At 45.2% G+C, this 18912-nt stretch overlaps 1 protein-coding gene across 2 annotated transcripts in view; it reads right to left on the bottom strand.

Moving 5' to 3' along the window:
- Nucleotides 1-18912, bottom strand: part of ARHGAP31 (Rho GTPase activating protein 31) — an 88906-nt gene that overhangs the window by 38744 nt on the left and 31250 nt on the right. The window lies entirely within an intron of this gene.

Below are 18912 nucleotides of genomic sequence, written 5' to 3' on the forward strand. Positions count from 1 at the left end.
TATTGCTGACACTTCTGAAATTTGGAAGGAACCGAGTGAGAGCTTAAAAAGAGAAATATGCAATGACAGAGTTAAATTACAAGCATTAAAAAAATGAATGGGATAAGCACTATCTCCAGCTCATTTTCTTGCACATATTCTCAACACTCGGTACCAGGGTCAAACCTTAACTGCTGAAGAAGAGGAGATGGCTATGACATGGACATCCAGCAATCATCCCTCCATAATGCCAACTATAATAAACTTCAGAGCTAAGGGTGAACCATTCAAGAAATATATGTTTGCTGATGATGTTTTAAAGAAAGTCACACCAGTGAACTGGTGGAAGTCACTTAAGCACTTGGATTCAGAGACTGTTGAAGCGACAATCTCATTTTTAACAGCAGTAGCTTCTTCTGCCGGAAAGGAAAGAATATTTTCTTCCTTTGGACTAATTCATTCCAAATTGAGAAATCATTTGGGACCTGAAAAAGCAGGAAAGCTTGTTTTTCTTTTCCAGAATATGAACAAATAGGAAAATGAAGGTGAAGACGACTGAGTTAGCTGCAGAAGCCAATATTTTAAGTTTCTCATGTTGACCTGGCTGACATAGTCAATTTTAATTTTTTTAAAAATATTTAACTATTTTAGTTAAAAACAATTTTAACAAAAACAAACCTGATTTCAAAAAATTTGAATGTTTAACTAAATTCAAAAATTCATATGCTTGTTTTGTTAAAATATTATATGTTTGCTGTTGAAGAAAAAATCCAGAATACATAACGTTGTTGTTTTAGTTAAATAAAACAATTTAAATATCTGTCTGGTGATGTTCTCCTCCTAATACAGCATGGCAAGAAAATCCTCCAAATATTAATGATTAACTTGTTGAATTGGAGATAGTTCACCTCCCAATGACTTCATAAATATCTGGTTCAATTACCTATCGTAAATGAAATAACCAAACAATCATTCATTTTCTGACACAGCTGTAAAACTAATCTGAAAAGTTTTCAAAATAAATCACTTTAAAAATATACAGTGTGTACCTTCCAAAAATGAAACCTACATCTATCTCTGAGTTGTGAAGAACATGTACTAAGGTTATAACAACCAACAAGAATGCACTTTTATGTAGAAATCCATGATTAAATCGAGCCTTCCTGACTAGTGATTTAAATCATGATTTAAATGAATTTCATTTAAATCATGATTTAAATCAATTTGATTTAAGCAAATCTACCCTGTTACGCACCAATTGAGGAAGGCTAACCCAATCCACAGGCAAGCAACAGAAGGGACCTGAGGGAATACAGGTCAGCAGCAAACCTTTTCTATACTTTTACTGAGTTTAAACATTTGTGTGAATTTAGCATTCATGGAAGTGAGGGGCAGATAACTATGGAGACAGCCTAACATAGCATAAACAGGTAATATACAAACAGAGCCCCTGCTGTTCCAGTGCTGGGCTCCCCACAAAGCTCTGCCAGTGCCCCTCAATCATCATGCACCATGATTTCCTTCTATTCCAGTCCTTGGATTTTTCTGAATAGAAACACCCAGTTGTGTCAAATTGTGTTGTGGTTTTGTGATGTCAAAAAAATTTCACATGGGATTCATTTTACTTGTGGCCAGAAATTATAGACTTGACCTCAGGTCCCTGGAGGTGAAAGGACTATATCAATTTCCTGCAAAGCAAGCCCCTAAATGCAGCCCTTGTGTGAAACTGGAGCACAATAAATGTTCTGTTTCAGCAGAACCTGCAGCACTGAAATCCCTCAGCAGAGCTGATCTCCTACAGAGCTGATTTATTAGGGCATTAGGAGGGAAGGGGAGAGTGGTAGTGGGCAGCTGACCCCCATTCTGTGCCAGTCTGAGATCATTTCATTCTGGTTTGGCTGTTTTTCTATTTCAGAGATGAGTCAGAACCAAAACAACGGGTCCAATCATCCCTGAACTTGGGGATAAGTTCAGATCCAAATGTGAATTTTACAACAGGATTCTAGCTCTATAAGAGGCCAACCAGAAATCTTGGATCTAAACATTCTGGGGTTCTGAGGAAGTTCAGATTTGGATCTGAAGTTTGCAGCAATGTGTGTGTGTGTGTGTCTCATGTGTGCATGAGAGAGAGAGAGAGAGAAAGATGGGGGTAGATGTCCCAATCCTCATGAGTTTCTATAATTAAAAGCATGCTGGAGGCTTGGAAGTTGGAAGAGGCAGCTGGTGTCACACAAACCCCTGCTTGTTCTGCCAGACAGCCAAAATGTCCTCATTTGAAACTACAATAAAAACCAGATGGAGAAGAAGAGGAGAGTATGAAACCAGGCATCAGTCAGAAGGGAAACTGAGTTATAAACATAACACAGAGAGAGAAAATTATGCTTCTCTTCCTCCTTAGACAAAAATAAAACAAATGGCCAGTTTCAGTGATTAACACCATTCTTGCTGAATGCCGATGGTGGGACCCTATAGTATGGGACTATGTACCTTTATCATAGACTCATTCCATGAACATGTGTCATGCCACATTCCTATACAAGTCACACTCCTCATACAGCAGTTATATATCATGTCTCCCTTCTATCCTGATCAATATCCTTCTGATGAAGGCCATGAATGGTCATGGTTTCCTACCTCCCACCAGGCTCCTGACTAAAGCTGGGAATGAAATTATTTTCCCATCCCATCAATATTTCTAGATATAGAAAAATATTCCCATCCCAAAACAGCACAAGAAATTTGAGATTTCAACTACTGTCAACTGAAAATCTGGGAAAAAAAATCAGTTTGGGTCAATCAAAATGTCGTATTTTGATTTTGACCAATTTTTTTTATTTGAAAAGGCTCTATATCCCTTCTAAATTGTTTAATCCTAGCTCATGTAACTGTGGATGCTCATATTATCCACGTCTAATCCTTCTAAGCTCTTGGCTTCAGTGAAATCTTGTGGCAGTGAGTTCCACATGTTATATATACACACAAAGTGCAAATTAATTATTCCCTTTGTCAGTTTTTGCTTGTTTTTCAATTTAATTTTATACCTCTTTGTTCTGAGATTAGAAGAGAGGGTAAAGAAGGGCGCCTGATTTACCTCCATTCTACCACCCATTATTTTACACATTACACAGCTAGGGCACACATTTTACCATATAAACAGTATTATATTATTAATCTGCCTTCATATCACAAAAAGGAATAGCCATTATTACATATTGCAGCACAACTGAGTTAGTCACTTTTATTTTTGCATTTCCTTACTTTTAATGACTTTAACTCTCCAATCTTATGCTGCATTAGCACTGCATTTTGCATTTATTTTTTAGGTAAATACAGTCAATACACATAAATACAGTCAATGATGCTTTGCATTTATAGAACTGTTTTCAACTGTGGATTTCAAAGCACATGGCAATGGTGGGATTATTATCCCTGATTTACAGATAAGGAATCTGAGATCCAGAGGTGAAGTGACCCTCTCGGGATCACACAGCAAATCAGTGGCAGAGCAGGGAATGGAATCCAAGGCTTTTGTACCAGTATAGCTATTTCTGGCAGGAGTATGATTCTTTACTCCCGTTATACTAGGGTGACCAGATGTCCCGATTTTAAAGGGACAGTCCAGATTTTTGGGTCTTTTTCGTATATAGGCTCCTATTACCCCCCACCCCCTGTCCGATTTTTCACACTTGCTGTCTGGTCACTCTACTTTATACCATTAAAAGACCTCCTGTGGATGCCATTGTACCATGTAAAGGTGCCTTCCCCTCACCCTGCAAGAACAGTTATACCACCATAAACACATTTATACCAGAATAACTGAATTCACATGAGGAGGGTTGTACCACTTTATCTATACTAGTGTATAACTAAAGTGTTAAAACTTTCTTGTGTAGATATCCCCTTACCTACATAGCTATGCCAGCAAAATCTCCAGCATAGACATTGGTATGCTGATAGAGGAGTGCTTTTGTCAGCATGGCTAATGTTTGGAGAGTTGGTGTAGCTATGCCAGCAGAATTCCTACTGTTGGCTTATTCTGCATCTACACTAGGGGGCTCTGCCCTCCTATTAAACTCAGCTGTTAATGTTCCAACCTGCCTTCAAATTCTTAAGAGCAATTTGTGACTGTTCCAAACACAACCTGAATTCCCCCCACCCCCATCTCATCGTACTGGCACTGAATAGCCCCCCTGTTGGCTGCCTCAGACTGAACGGACCATGGAGCCTGAACTCCCCTCTCACCCCCAGAGAAATCCCTCCAACTCAGGGATAGGCCCACTGGTGTGGAGCAGCATGGGGGAAAGGCTGTCCTGCATAGCTATGGGAATAGACAGAGAGCTTCAGTCTCCAGGGCTGTCAATGCAACACCTTTCACCAGCACTAGATTCACTTTATAGAAGAAGAAAAAATAAACTGCCTCGCCATCAGATTCCACTGTTGGTTTTGGCTGTGATGGCTGCGCTACCGGAACCCTCACGCACCCTGTGTTTAAAGAGTAAGAGACAACTGAACAGCATCAAACAGGTTTAAAAATGAATCATCTTATTGGAGCCCTCCTTCCCTCTTCCCCCTTGGCTGCCATCAAGTCAGTCAAAAAAATGAATCGCTGGCACTGCTCTGATCCTGTCTATGCAAGAGCCAGAGCAACTAAATCATCGAACAACCAACACACTCTCTTTTATTCGTTTGTGAGAACCGTTGCTGCACTGGCACTGGGGTTTCCACAAAAATACCCTTAGCAGTCTATCCCAGCAATGAAAGCACAGCCCTTTGTTATCATTTTGACTGGCAAATCCATGCACAAAATGAGCCTAATCCTGCAAATCACTGAGCACTCTCAGCTTCTTCAGACTATGCTGGTTCTAGCCCTTTGATTCTAAGCTGATGCAATTCAATACGTATTCAATACTTTGGGCCAAACTTGAGTTCCATCGAAGGCAAAGACAAAACTCATTGAACTTCAAAAAGACCAGGATTTTGCTCCTTGATACTGTACCCATCTTGTGTTCAGTACACTCTTTGAGGGAGCTAAAATGAGGGCTCCGTCTGGGGGTGTGGGCTATGGAGTGGGGCTGGGGATGAGAGATTTGGAGTGCAGGAGGGTGCTCCAGGCTGGGACTGAGAGGTCCAGAGGGCGGGAGGGGGCTCAGGGCTGGGGCAGGGGGTTGGGGCATGGCAGGAAATCAGGGGTGCAGGCTCCGGGCAGCGCTTACCGCAAGCAGCTCCCAGAGGCAGCGGCATGCCCCCCTCCGGCTCCTTCACGGAGGTGCGGCCAGGCAGCTCTACATGCTGTCCCGTCCACAGGCGCTGCTCCTGCAGCTTCCACTGGCCGCAGTTCCAGGGAGAACTGCTGTGGGGGCAGCGCTTGGGGCAGGGGCAGAGCCCCCTGGCTGCCCCTATGCATAGAAGCCGGAGGGAGGACATGTTGCTGGAGCCATGCAGAGCCATGGCATGCGTGGAGCAGGACAAGCCCCAGACCCTGCTTCCCAGCGGAAGCTCAAGGGCTGGATTAAAACATCTGATGGGCCGGAAGCAGTCCACACGCTGTAGTTTGCCCACCCCTGGTGTAATGTAATAATCTTCCTGGAGTAAAGACTTAGGTATATGAAAATGAACAGGGCTCAGATGCTGGTGTTACCGAAGTTTCACCATTAACCTTGTTTCTGATGACACCTGGTGAAAAGGATGCCTAGCTTAAGTGCTGTATGAAAAGCTGATAGAATACGGAAGCAAGCGGGTGCCATATACAGATGGGACATTCGAGGGAGTGGAGGGAAGGAGTCAGCAGGAGAATAACAAAAGTGCAAAGCTGTAATTGGAGAGTTTTCTGTTAATGAAGACTCCCCTGCTGATGCCTCCTGAGCACTCACTGACTTCAGTCAAAATCAGTAAACAGGTCCATAGCCCATGGGTGTGACATTATGTCTGCTTCTTTCTCTCTTTGCTCGGTTATACCCTCATCTACCTTCTTTTCCTCAGTTCTCTTCCTCTGTTAAAAGGGATGGGGAAGGACATAAGCCACATTAATTCATCTTCGGGTTGTTAAGCAAACAGGAAAACATACAGTTTCTGTATATTTCTCATTCACTCTCAGCATGAGAGTTACAACCCACAAGGGCATCAGCAGCGGGTATATGGTGAACAGCAAGCCTGCTTCCATTTGCTGCCTCTATTCTCCTGCTGAAATACATTTGCCCAGTCACTTGCAATCAGTCCTCTTGAGGTGCCAGCAGAGCCCCATCAGCCATGACTTTAAGAGACCATGGGAAACAGCATCTCCCATGAAGAATGGGAGCAGTTGCAGAGGATTCCTAGAATCACTGAATCTAGTGGTGAAGTTAAAAACAGCTTGGTCCCTTCTAGTCCATCTCCCTAGTGGCCAGTGCAGAACTGTTCCTTGCTATAGTGTTTTGTTCAGTCTAGTTTTAACTATGCCAAGCAATGTGGCTTCTTCCCTCACTTTTGGGGGGAGGGGGCGGGGGGGGTAAGAAAGGCATATAGGTCTCACTGTTAGAAAACTGTTCTGGGTAAAGAGTTTCTGGGGTACACCTGAAGAGGACCAGCAGATAGTACAAGTTAGACAGTTTTAGAACCCCAGTGCTATGTCCCTCTTTTATCCCAGTTGCTCTCTCTCACACACACAATTTAGCCTACAGTATTTTCTATGGTACAGAATTCTTCCTCATATTCTTCCCTACACGGTAGTGCCATGTTGCTGTGTAGTTCTAAACAGCTGCCATATTCCACACCAGAGATGACTGCATTTCAATGGTGGGCAAAGTGATGTCTGTGTACAGTTAGTAACGTGTTTTAGGAGCCCTTAGGATTAAAGGTGCTCCATCTAAGTTAGTACTATAGTTAGATAGAATGAAGAGACACTAAGATGAAGAAAAGCAGATAGGCAGCGCTGCAGGTCTGTTACCCTCTCCTCAGGTCTGGCTCTAGGTTTTGCTGTGTCCTGTTTGAAGTAAAGCATGACTGGCTCTTGACAGACTTCAGTAAGTCTCACAGCACCTCAGGAATGGCTGTGCTAGACAATTAGAGGGAGGGAGAGTTTCAGCAGTTGGTGGGGGCTGGATCCTTGTCATTGTTGGGCCATGGAGGTTTGAGCCCCTAAGGTTCTTTCAAGCTTAGGGGGAAAAAGACAGGGAAGCTGGATGTGTGAGTTGGGAGAGGATGCTGACAAAGTGGGATCCCCAAAAAATCAGTGCTCTGTATGGCCTCATACTGGGCACATATCTAGGGGCTGGCCCTGAGTCTCATCTCCTCCAGAATATATTGCTGAAGAATAGGGATGGGATTAACCTGAAACCCTGGATCTGAATATCCGTGATATTCAAATTCAGAGACATCTGGATCCAGGACAAACTTTGGAACTGGCCAGACATCCTGGAGGGAGAATGCTGGACCCCCTCCAGGTGTGTAACAGGTGGTGTGCTCCCCCTGCACACCAATGAGATGCCTGGGGCAAAGTCCCTCCCGGAACATCCCAGGGGTAGTACATCTCCACTCTGCCCCCATCGCCAATGAGGCACAATTGATCCCTCTGCCTGGCCCACGTCTCTGTCAGTCCAAACCAAAACCACAGAGCTGAACATCTACAGACAGTGTGAGGAAGTCAAGAACTGGATCCGGATCTAAACTTCGCAGCTCAGGACCGCCTCCAGATCGCTCAAGTAGGTAGCTATTCCCTTGCACAGGCAGGGGAATCTTTTCACTATAAATGTTTTTCTAGTAGTCAAACAGATTTGTAGTCTGGAAAGCAGAGAGCTGAATCCTGGAAGTGACAGGCCTGCCTAATTCCCCACCACCTGGCACCTTGCATCATTATTTGTATCTGCACCAAGTGGGCATGAAAGGATTTGGAAGAATTTTACACCGACTTAGTGCAGATGTAAATGACAACATGGTGCAAGGCAGTGGAGAATCAGACCTGGTATCCCTGCTTCCCTGTGGGCAGAGGACTGTTTGGCTGCACCCCATGTAGTACATCTTCGGCTTTAGGTCATGGTTTTCTTTTAAATGTTGCCCTAGGTCACACTGATACAGATTGACACTTTCACTCAGGCTTTTCACTGATCCACTGATAAAGAGCAGGCACAGCAATTTCCAGATGTTACCTCAATGGGCTTCTTTAAAGACAGCCCATGATTTAGGGCAAACAACTACAAAACTTTTTAAGAAGCTGTGACGTTATTGACATGAACTGGGACCATATAGATCATTGTTGCAACTAAAATCCAGTAGTGGCCCCAAATCTTCTATAAATGGGTCAAAGAAGGTGTCTAAGACAAGGTTATGGTTTGCTGGTTATGATTATGCTATCTGTATAGGTGTATCATTTTTGTAGTTAAAGTTATGAATATTGGCTCTATACTGTCTGTATTTCAAACTTATGCTATGCTTCTGGGGAACACCCCAGACAAGTTGGTGTCAGCTCTGCCTAGACTACTTGATGGCCCATTAAGGACCATCAGCTATACAATTGACCCATTGAGAGAAGGCAGACATGCCTTGTGACTCAGCAAGGTATGCAGGGACATGCCTATGGACAGAACTCTGAGGCTTTTCCATACCATATGATGGACAGCTTGTCTTTGGAACAAAAAAAGAAAGACCACATGGCAACAGAATATAAAAAGCTGCTGCAGCTCCTCCACCTTGTCTTCAATCCTGCTTCTTACCTCTGGAGGGACTTTGCTGCAAATGGAAGCTCTACACAAAGGACTGCTGACCCATCCCAGCTGTGGAGGTACTCCAGAGACTTGATTTGAACCTGCAGTTTATTATATCACTGCTACAAGCCTGAACCAAGAACTTTGCCATTACTGTATGTAATTGATTCCATTTAACCAATTCTACCTCTCATCTATATCTTTTTCCTTTTATGAATAAACCTTTAGATTTTAGATTCTAAAGGATTGGCAACAACGTGATTTGTGGGTAAGATCTAATGTGTATATTGACCTGGGTCTGGGGCTTGGTCCTTTGGGATCAAGAGAACCTTTTTTCTTTTACTGGGGCATTGGTTTTCATAACCATTTGTCCCCATAACAAATGGCACTGGTGGTGATACTGGGAAACTGAAGTGTCTAAGGGAATTGCTTGTGTGATTTGTGGTTAGCCAGTGGGGTAAAACCAAAGTCTTCTCTGTTTGGCTGGTTTGGTTTGCCTTGGTGTGCAAAGGAACCCCAGCCTTGAGCTGTAACTGCCCTGCTTTAAGCAATTTGTCCTGAATTGGCACTCTCAGGTGGGTCCCGCCGGAACCAGCCTCGTTACAGAAGCCCTATGCATCACGGAAAAACAGCTGAAGAGCTCAAACTTAGCCTGCTTACAGCCTGCAAATGAGAAACTGAAAAGTGAATGCAAACAGCAGCCTGGGAAAAAAGGAAATAAGGATTTAAGATGTCAAATTTGTAAGAGAAAATATGTGCGACTTAGAAATAATAAAGAAAGAAACTTAAAACAAGTTAAAAACAGTTCTATCTTCGCTTACTCACCAAGGCGTGTATTTAGGGTTCAGTATTACCCTTGCAAGAATTGCTCCTGTTGGGCATGTTCCAGGAGACCTCACACATGCACAACTCCCACTGACTTCAGCAGGCCTTTGTACACTAGGAAAATAACGTATTGGTGCCAATTCTCTGCTGCCTTACACTTTGTCATTTACACCTGTCCTAAGTGAGTGTACACCATTACCAAATTTGACCGAAAGAAGTATTTACACTCATTTTCTACAGGTATAATTAATGATAAAAGGTACAAGGAGAGTGGAGATTCAGACTTATTGCTGACAATGGGGGTCAGCCACGCATTCCTTTCAGCCTCACTCAAATGAGGCTGTAAACAGTTTACCTACTAAGTTCCCTGTAAGTTCCCTATAAGCTGTGCGGGTGTGTGGCTGCGCAGTGGCCTATTAAGCGCAGCACTTAGGGAACCCAGCCCCGGTGGACCTGCTGCGGCTGAGGGACAGGCGCCCTTCCCCCCAGCCCAAACAGGACCTGCCACAGCCAGGGAAGAGGCGCCTATCCCCCAGACCTGCTGCAGCCAGAGGACAGGTGACCCGGCCCCAACGCAGCCCCGGACCTGCTGCAGCCGGGGGAGAGGCACCTATCCTTCGGCCCCAGCTCTGGAGCTGTCGTAGCGGGGAGAGGCACCTCTCACCCCCAAGCTCAGGTGCTGATACATGGACAGAGAACTGGGGGGGGGTCTTTTCCCTCCACCGTAGCCCCGGGGCGGCCTGCACCCCAAACCCCTCATCCCCAACCTCACCCCAGAGCCTGCACCCCAAACCTCTGCCCCAGCCCTGAGCCCCCTGCACACATCACGTCCATATTGGTGAACATAACAAAATTCATTCCGCACATGTATGGGAAAAATTAGAGGAAACACTGCCCACCACTATAAGAGGGTGAAGTCATTTTAACTCAGAAAGCTGATGCTTCCCTGGTAGAACGAGGGGCTAGACCCTTGATGAAATCCGCTCCTGTTATACCAAAGTGTTAGACTTCCGGTGAAATTTCTGGTGCAACAAAGTTGCTCGACATCTGGGAAAAAATCTGTAAAAGCCGGGAGCTAGACATACTGTGGAAGTTCAAATGGAACAAGTTGTCTAACAACCAAAACATTTTCAACCTTAGTGGAGAAAAAGTCCCCTGGGGTGCATAGTTGCCACATGTTGTGAACAAGTCATTCCCTAGTTTCAGCACACCCAATGGGAGATACATACATGTAAGGATTAAAAGAAGTCACAAGCACGCAAATCACCTGCACTAGCATGGGAGGAGCACCTGTGTAGATCATGCCTGGTTGTTTTTATCCTCAGGGTGTCTAACGCTGAGCAGTAACCTGCCCACCTGAGGACATGGACTCTGTTTCTGGGCAGCATGGAGAAAACACTGCCAATAAAAGCAGGACAAATATCTCAAGCTTCAGATAAGTTCATAACTGAACTCAGCTTCACTCAGGGGACTAGTCTACAGATGCAGCCTTTAGCTGATGGATGGTTGGTGATGTCAGACATATCTTTTAATCCTCAGGGCTGCAGTTTTCTCAGGTGCACCAGCCCTGATTTCAGGGGTCCCTTTAATTTTCCTTTCCATTTAATAAAGAGGACAGAAATGGGGGAGTGGTGTGTTCTATAAGACTCCTAACTGGCGTGTCTCCAACATCTGGATGCAAGCTGTGCACCATGTCTCTTTCAAAGTCGGCAGCAAATACTATTGCAGGGGTGGCCAAACTGTGGCTCATGAGCCATATGCGGCTCTTTTACAGTTAAAGTGTGGCTTGCGGACCTCCTCATGCCCTCTCCCCATTCTCCACCTGCCACACTGGAGGGAGAGCTCAGAGCTTCTTCCCTGGGGCAGGGTTGCGGGGCAGGGGCTCTTGCCCAGCGGGAAAAGGGGTCTTGGGGCTTCAGCCCTGCAGGAGGTGCCTGCCAAGGCTCAGGGCTCCAGCAGGAGCAAGGCTGAAGTCTCGAGCCCTGGCAGGAGCCTCCCACAAGGCTGAAGCCCCCAGCCCCAGCAGGTGTGCCCAGCTCTCAAACTTCTGAAGATTATTGTATGCAGTTTGGAAGATCAGTGAGTTTGGCCAACCCTGTACTATTGTGTTCCATCTGCTGTCCTTGTCAGATCAATACTCCGCACGTGCTCAAAGTGACAGTTGTTTCACACAACACTCTGCAAAGGTCAGAGGTGACAGACAGGAAGGTACGACAGCATCTGCAGTTAGCAGTGTGCTGGAATGCTGCTGGCAGCCACAGTTGCAGCATAGCCTCCAACCGTGTTCACTGCCTCCTTTTTTAAAGGCAGAATATGTGAGCCTCACTGTGCACCGTGTTCCAACCTGGCTCAATCAAGCAACCAGAGGGCTCTCGGCTGGGACACTAAATAATATCAGTGTAAAAGAGGTATCGGGCAGGGCAAAACTTTGCTCAGTTTTTAAGAGTTTAAAAACATGTTGTTATGGCAGGTGTCACTCGGTGTTGTTTTAACACCTAGTATTTCAAGGTCTTTCACTTAGTGTGTGAGCAAATATTCAGTCTTGGGAAAACATGCTCTGTGGTGCTGGTGGTTTTGTTATGCAGTGTTCTGAGTACAGGGAGCCACGTAAGCAGCAGGAGAGTTTGCACCCTCCATTGGTCTATTATTAATGCCACTTCTTGAGGCAGAGTTGCTACCTGGCAACCTGGCATTGTTGGTGAGCTGAGATTGCTGGAAGAAGAGTTTGCCTCTATGTGCTGTTTATGACCACCTCTGTTCCCGGACTGGTGTATCTGTATAGACAAAGCAAGGTACACTTAGGGTATGTCTTCACTACGACCGGCTTGGCAGGTAGTGATCAATCTATCGGGGACCGATTTATCGTGTCTCGTCTAGATGCGATAAATCGATCCCCGAATCAACGCCTGTACTCCCATCTTGGCAGGAGGAGTAAGCGGAGTCTATGGGGGAGCCGCTGTGGTCGACTCGCTGCCGTGAGGACAGCCAGGTAATTCAAACTAAGATACTTCGACTTCAGCTACGTGAATAACGTAGCGGAAGTTGCGTATCTTAGTTCGGAAACCCCCCCTCTCCTCCCCAGTGTAGCCCAGGCCTTAAAATACACCCAGATTCCACATCACCAATTTCTCCTCCACTGGGAAGCTGATCTACAAGGTCCCAGACATCTGCTACTGTTGGGTGGAAGAGCAACACTGAAGTTGGAAGAAGGGGTAACAATATAATGAGGCTGAACATGTAGTCACCCTCACAGTGAGTCATAAAGGGGCAGCCCGTCTGAATTGGAACAGAGTTGAGTTGAACACTGCAGAATAAGTTTGTTCCCTCATCCACTAAGAGAAACAACCTGTAAAGGAGGTAATTACAGTCAGTATTTCTCTTAAATTCCAGAGTTTCTTTTCCTCGGCTGTAGGGGGAGGGCTGTTCAGCAGTGTTATCTGTATTTCTTTATCCTCATTCTTCTCTCTCTCCCACGGCCCCCTCTGCCCCAGACTGTGAGGAGCTGTCTCTATACTTCTCCCTTTACCTCCTCCCTCACCCCCGTTCCCCTATAATCCCCTTTTCCCCCACACTGGGAAGATTAAGTCTTCATATCCCTTCAGTCACTCAATAGATATGCATGTGCGGCCAAGTGTGGGGGGGGTATCTCCAATGCTAGCACTGGTAAGAAGCCAGCACCCAGCTGTTACAGCAGTAATAAATACACTCTCTTCTCAATTGTAGTCCCTGGCTTCCATACTATCCAGTGAATTTCTGGTATATTCCATATTTTGTTTTCCATTTGACAAATGACAGGCTCCGAACTAACGTGAAAAAAAACCACCTTTTTTTCCCCCATTGTGCTATCTCTGCTCCAAGTCAAAGCAGGTAGCGCTTATCATTTCCTCTCTACCACACACACCAGCGTGCATTCATTTCCTGCCAGCTAGTTCTAAACTACAGGCCGACATTGTTTTCGAGGCCTCTCTCACTTGGAAGCAGCAGTAGCTATGCTGCACAGGGCTTCCTGTTGATGTCAGGCCCCACTTCCTCCTAAAGCAAATGGACTTCCTGTCAGCATATGTAACCTTTTCCATGAGGACTGGAAGGAGCCATTTTCCTACACAGGAGCAGAAAAAAAAAAATGGGGATGGGAATAATGGGGAGGCTGCCAGGATTGTTTTATTCTTGCATTTGTGTGTTCAGCCAGGATAGAGCCCTTATCTCTAACAAGAAAGAAAGAGAAAGAAAGAAAGAAGCCAAGACAATACAATTATATCTCAGCGCCACCAGTGTTTGTGAATCCCAGAGAAATAATTTATTGCAGAGAACATCAGAGAATGATTAGGCTCCCAGATTTCCCACTGAGGAATTTAGTCATAGTAAAGGCTAGCTACAGCAATAGCCACCTTGGCCTTCTACATGGCTGATGAGTGGATGGCAAGCCAGGGGTGTGAATCTACAGTGCACCAGCCTGCTAGTCAGGAACTCACCACATGGACACTGCTACAATGGAGCAAGAGTCTCATAGTGCCATTTAGCAAACTCAAAGAAGCCAAATTTACTCCAGATTTACACAAATCTAAATGAGAGCAGATTTGGTCCCCAAGAGGGCAGCAGGGGCAGAAAGAATCCAGTTGCAGTCTCATATCAGGGATAGAGTGCAGGGCCCTGGTGAAGTCTGCAGCACTGACAATTAGAAAATCATTTGCCAAACAAACAAACTCGGCAGACTGGATCTGAAATCACTGATGCCCCAATCCGGCACAATCCAACTCACATTCTAAATAATAAGCTCTCTACAGAAATGGATCAGGGATTCCACAGAAAGTCACATTTTCCTTTTGCACCTCCTCTCTCTCTTTTAGTAGCTTTCTGTTCGTGAATGAATTACTTCAGTCCCTCTCAAGCACTGCACCGATCAGGAAAAGGGTGTGGGGATTATTAATGGAAAAATCCTTGAATCCTTCAGCCTCTTGCATGACTGTAGTTACAAGTAAAAGCAAACAGGATACCACACTGTATGTGCAGAGAGAGAACAGAAACTCAAACGATCTCCAGCGACTGACTTATGAGGGAAGAATAACACACCTATGGTAAATAGGCATAGCTGGACCAAATTATGATGTATGGGGAGATGGGCACATAAACTTCTGGACATGGGTGTAAACACCAAGATCGGAAAGGGATTGTTTAGGTTGATCAAGGGGCTGTACCTATGGGGAATTTACGCTGAACGGTAGAAAAAAATGTCCTAACTGTGAGAGAGTATTATGCTGTGGAATAGTCTGCTCAAAGGAAGTGGTGGGAATGCTATCACTTGAAACATTTAAAACTTGGCTGAAGAATACACTATAGGGAACAGTCTTGCATTGGCCTCTGAGAGAGGGACAAAATAATCCTGCTGGTCTTTTCTGTCTCTATTATCAGGTGAGACTTTCAGACAAAAGATCTGGCAAGTCCACCTGGAGAGTTTATTATATAGCAATAATAAACAAAAGCATATACAGCAGTACTCCATTCAGCCAAATTCAGCTTCATTTTGAACTGGACCCTGAGCAACATGGGAAGCAAAGCTGATTGAAAATTTTCTGTTGGCAGTTTTATTTGGAAAATGCTAATTCAACTAAATTAAGATGTTGCGTGGGAAGGTATAGATTTTGTTGAAATTTTCAATGAAAAAATATTTAAACATTGTTTTGAAAATGCTGAAGAGATTCATTTTGACATTTATTATAAAAATCAAAACAATAAATATCATATGATATTAATTTTTTCAGAAATTTCATTTTGCAGGAATTTTCCATCTTTTGTTCCAAGTAGGGATGAAATTCTGAGTTTTGACCAGCTCTAGGGGTAAGCTAGTGAATTTGACCGAGCATGGGAATAATGCACTTGCTCTTCTTTGCCCATGCGAAAAGAGGGGCAGCAGTGTTCTGCATAGATGGGAGTCTAGGCAACTGAGATTTACTCAGGGCAAGACTACACTACAAAATTAAATCACCCTAAGTTTCATCAACGTACAGCCATTGCAGTAATTGAATCAGTTTTGCACGTCCACTCTACACTCCCTGTGTCCGAAGGGCACATCCTCACCAGCAGCGCTTTGCACCAATTTAACTACCAGTGTGGGGCATTGTGGGTTGGCTTCTGAAAGGCAGCAACAGTCAATGTAAGCAACGCAGTGTCTACACTGAAACTGTCAACCTAAGCACTACGCTTCTCATGGAAGTGGAGTTATTAAATTGGTGTAGTGAGTGAGTTACATTCACGGCAACTGCATTTTAGTGTAAAACTTACAGTTAGGTCAACGTAAGGTGCCTCACTCCGTAATGTAGACCGGGCCTTGGTCTAGGATACTGTGTGTTTCTAGAGCTTGTATATCACCCCACACCATACATGTAACTCTCATTTAAATCAATCAGAAAAGGAGTACTTGTGGCACCTTAGAGACTAACAAATTTATTAGAGCATAATAAATTTGTTAGTCTCTAAGGTGCCACAAGTATTCCTTTTCTTTTTGCGAATACAGACTAACACGGCTGTTACTCTGAAACCTGTCATTAAATCAATCAGTTACTCAAATCTCAGTCTTACAAAAATATATTTCACTTCCATCCGAGAAGCTCAAAGCTCTCGACAAACAGTAATGAATTCAGCCTCACAACGCCACTGTATGGAGAGCAATTATCATCTTCATCTCAGATGGGGGAAGTGACTTTGTCCATGGTCACATGGTGAGCAGAGCTGGGAGTGGAACCCAAATCTTATGACTTGCACTCCCTGACTCAACCACAAGACCAGCCATCCTCCATATGAGCCTCACAGCAATGAGCACAGCTCTGAGTTCAGAGGGTTGGTGACATACCCAGACATTTATATGAGCTTACTGGAATCACTGGGTCTAGAAACTAAGCTGGAAATCTCGCATGGACAGGCTTTTCTGGGAGATACCCTGTACTTCCAAGGCAGAAATACCTTTCTCACCCCAGATTTCCATCACTATCTGAAACCTAGATGCAAACAGGCATATGACATTTAAATAAATAAATACACTGGAACATCCTAAGAGGTTTTGGCCAGGGTTAGCAGGTTCAAGTTTGGGGCAAAGTTCTAGGCTGGTTCTTATGAGAGATGGAATTGGACTAAAACCCCAGACCAAAACATCTCCTTGGGAATGTTTAGAACTGAATTCAATCTTTATTGCTTGTTCCCACCTCTAGTCCTTATTTTTTTCCCAACTGGTTCCCCCGTGACTAAATACCACCATAATGGCAAGAAGCTACCCAGAGGCCCTCTAGTGAGAACTACATGTCTAATTTTCTCAGGAAAGGCTAAAAGAGATGGGGATTAAGTTCTCACTGGAAAAGAAGAACTTTCTGCCTACTTCAAAGGCCAATCATGTCAGTCCCCAGGCATTCACTAAGGCTGCGTCCATTTCTTTCTCTCATCTCATCTCTTCCATCTCTTTTCCTTTTTCATTTCCTCTTCTTCTTTTCACAGGATACTTGGTTTCTTATATTTTTTCTTCCCCATCTCAGCCTGGCAAAACTGACAGTCCCAAGCCTCAAATTTTTAACCTGAATCCACATTTAAAACACACCAAAAATTAAGGATGTTTGGATCTGGGGTTTTGGTTCAGGCCCACCTCTTCTGACTGGAACTCTAAACTGGGTTGAATTCAAACAACCTAGTCTTTGTTCAGCTCTCTGTTCCCCTGAAATGTCAGTAAACATTATGGTTTTGCTGATGCCATCATCCGGGTGGTCTGAACATCTCCCACACTGCGTGCTGTGACGGGGTGGGTGTTCAGCAGTCATCAAATCATAGGGATAGTTGCTTTAGGACATTATTGTTCCTCTCACCAAGGCAGCGGCCTGAAGCAGCAACAGTGCCATGAAATCTACACAGACAGATCCACCTCCAGCTGCCCTGGCTAGCAAGGGACACACATACTGTTGGTTTCAAACCACTAGCTGATAGTGCTGCTGGGAGCACAAGAAAACACACTGGAATTCAGGACTCTCCTAGAACATTGGGATGGGTGGCTAGACTCCCCCTTTCCTTAACACATGCCCTCCTCTTTACATAGCCTGCTTCTGCTGGGAGAGAAATGAGAAGAACAGAACAGTTGCTTGCCTGCATCACAGCTGTTTCAGCCCACCCTGGGTAGGCACACAGCTGTGGGCCAGTCTGAGCTCGTCACTGCTGCTCTAGCACCATCCTGCCTGGGTGCTAGTTTCTCTGTCTAGGGAGGAAGGGGTCCAACCTGTGGCCCAGAAGCCACTTGTTGCCCACAATACTCTGAACTGTGGCCCTCAAGGGTGTCTGTGTTCAAAAACTGCATGTTTGATTGGGAATGGAAAACATGCTCCTTGAGCTGTGTCCTGTGATTTTAAACCCAGGTGTTTCAGTCAGACCAGATATTCTGAGGGAGAGATAGGGGGCAACTCCTTCCCAGATGCCTCCCACTGCTTCCCCTGCAGCCCCGGTGTGAGCTGGGTGCTCTGAACAGCTGCTGTCCCGTCTCTGCTCAGCAGTTCCCCACTGACTACCTGCTGCACCCCAGGGGAGGGAGGAGAGAGCTGGTCTGACTGCCCTGTGGCCTGTTTCCAAGCTGGGCTGTAAGAGCTCCAGGGAGAGAAGGATCAGAGCTCACAGGGCTCTGCCTAAGTATAGGGGAGTGCTAACAAAGGGTGCACCCCTCCACACAGCCCCAGGCAGCCCAGGAGAGGGGGGAAGGGAGATGCTGAGAACCACAGCCCCTGATTCACCGCCCAGCCTGGGGGCTGCTCTAACCTGCACTGTCTGGCAATGGTCCTCTCAGCACAATACTGCACCTGGGAGAGAGCTGGAGTGCAGTGTACACCGGCTACCACCACCACACCCCTCTCTCAAGATGCCTCTCCATCAGGGGCTGTGAGGAGGGAGGCCTAGGAGCCCAGCATAGCCCACAGTAGGGGAATCCCCAGCAAGGGACCTGTGAGTTGCTCCTTCTTAGTGGACTCCCTCTGCGCTACCTGAGAATCTGCCCCAGAGTATCAATTGTGATCTTTTGGAAATAACACATTGGGCCTTCAGTCTGAAAAGGTTGGGCATCACGGCTCTGTCATATTCCTCAGCTGTTCACTTTATGAGCACCATTTACAGTACTCAAGGGTGATATGGTGTTCTCCTTAGTCTCTGCTCTGCACCTCTCCCAAGGCCAATAGATTTTGCTTTACAGCAATTTTTTTGTTTCGTGCTGGTCTGGTTCCTTGTCTCCAATTATTGTGGGGAAGGTTTGGCCAAATGGTGAGGTTTGCTTCATGCTCTGAAGATGGTTACTCTTATCCCCTCCTTTAGGACATTCCCCACTCAACTGCTCTCAGTGGTCAATGCCTGTTCTCTGACTTTATACACCCTGGGCATTGTCAGCTCCAGTGTCACTCTGATACAGCCATATCCCAACTCA

Source organism: Dermochelys coriacea, chromosome 1 (genome assembly GCF_009764565.3).
Source record: "Dermochelys coriacea isolate rDerCor1 chromosome 1, rDerCor1.pri.v4, whole genome shotgun sequence".
Lineage (NCBI taxonomy): Eukaryota > Metazoa > Chordata > Testudines > Dermochelyidae > Dermochelys > Dermochelys coriacea.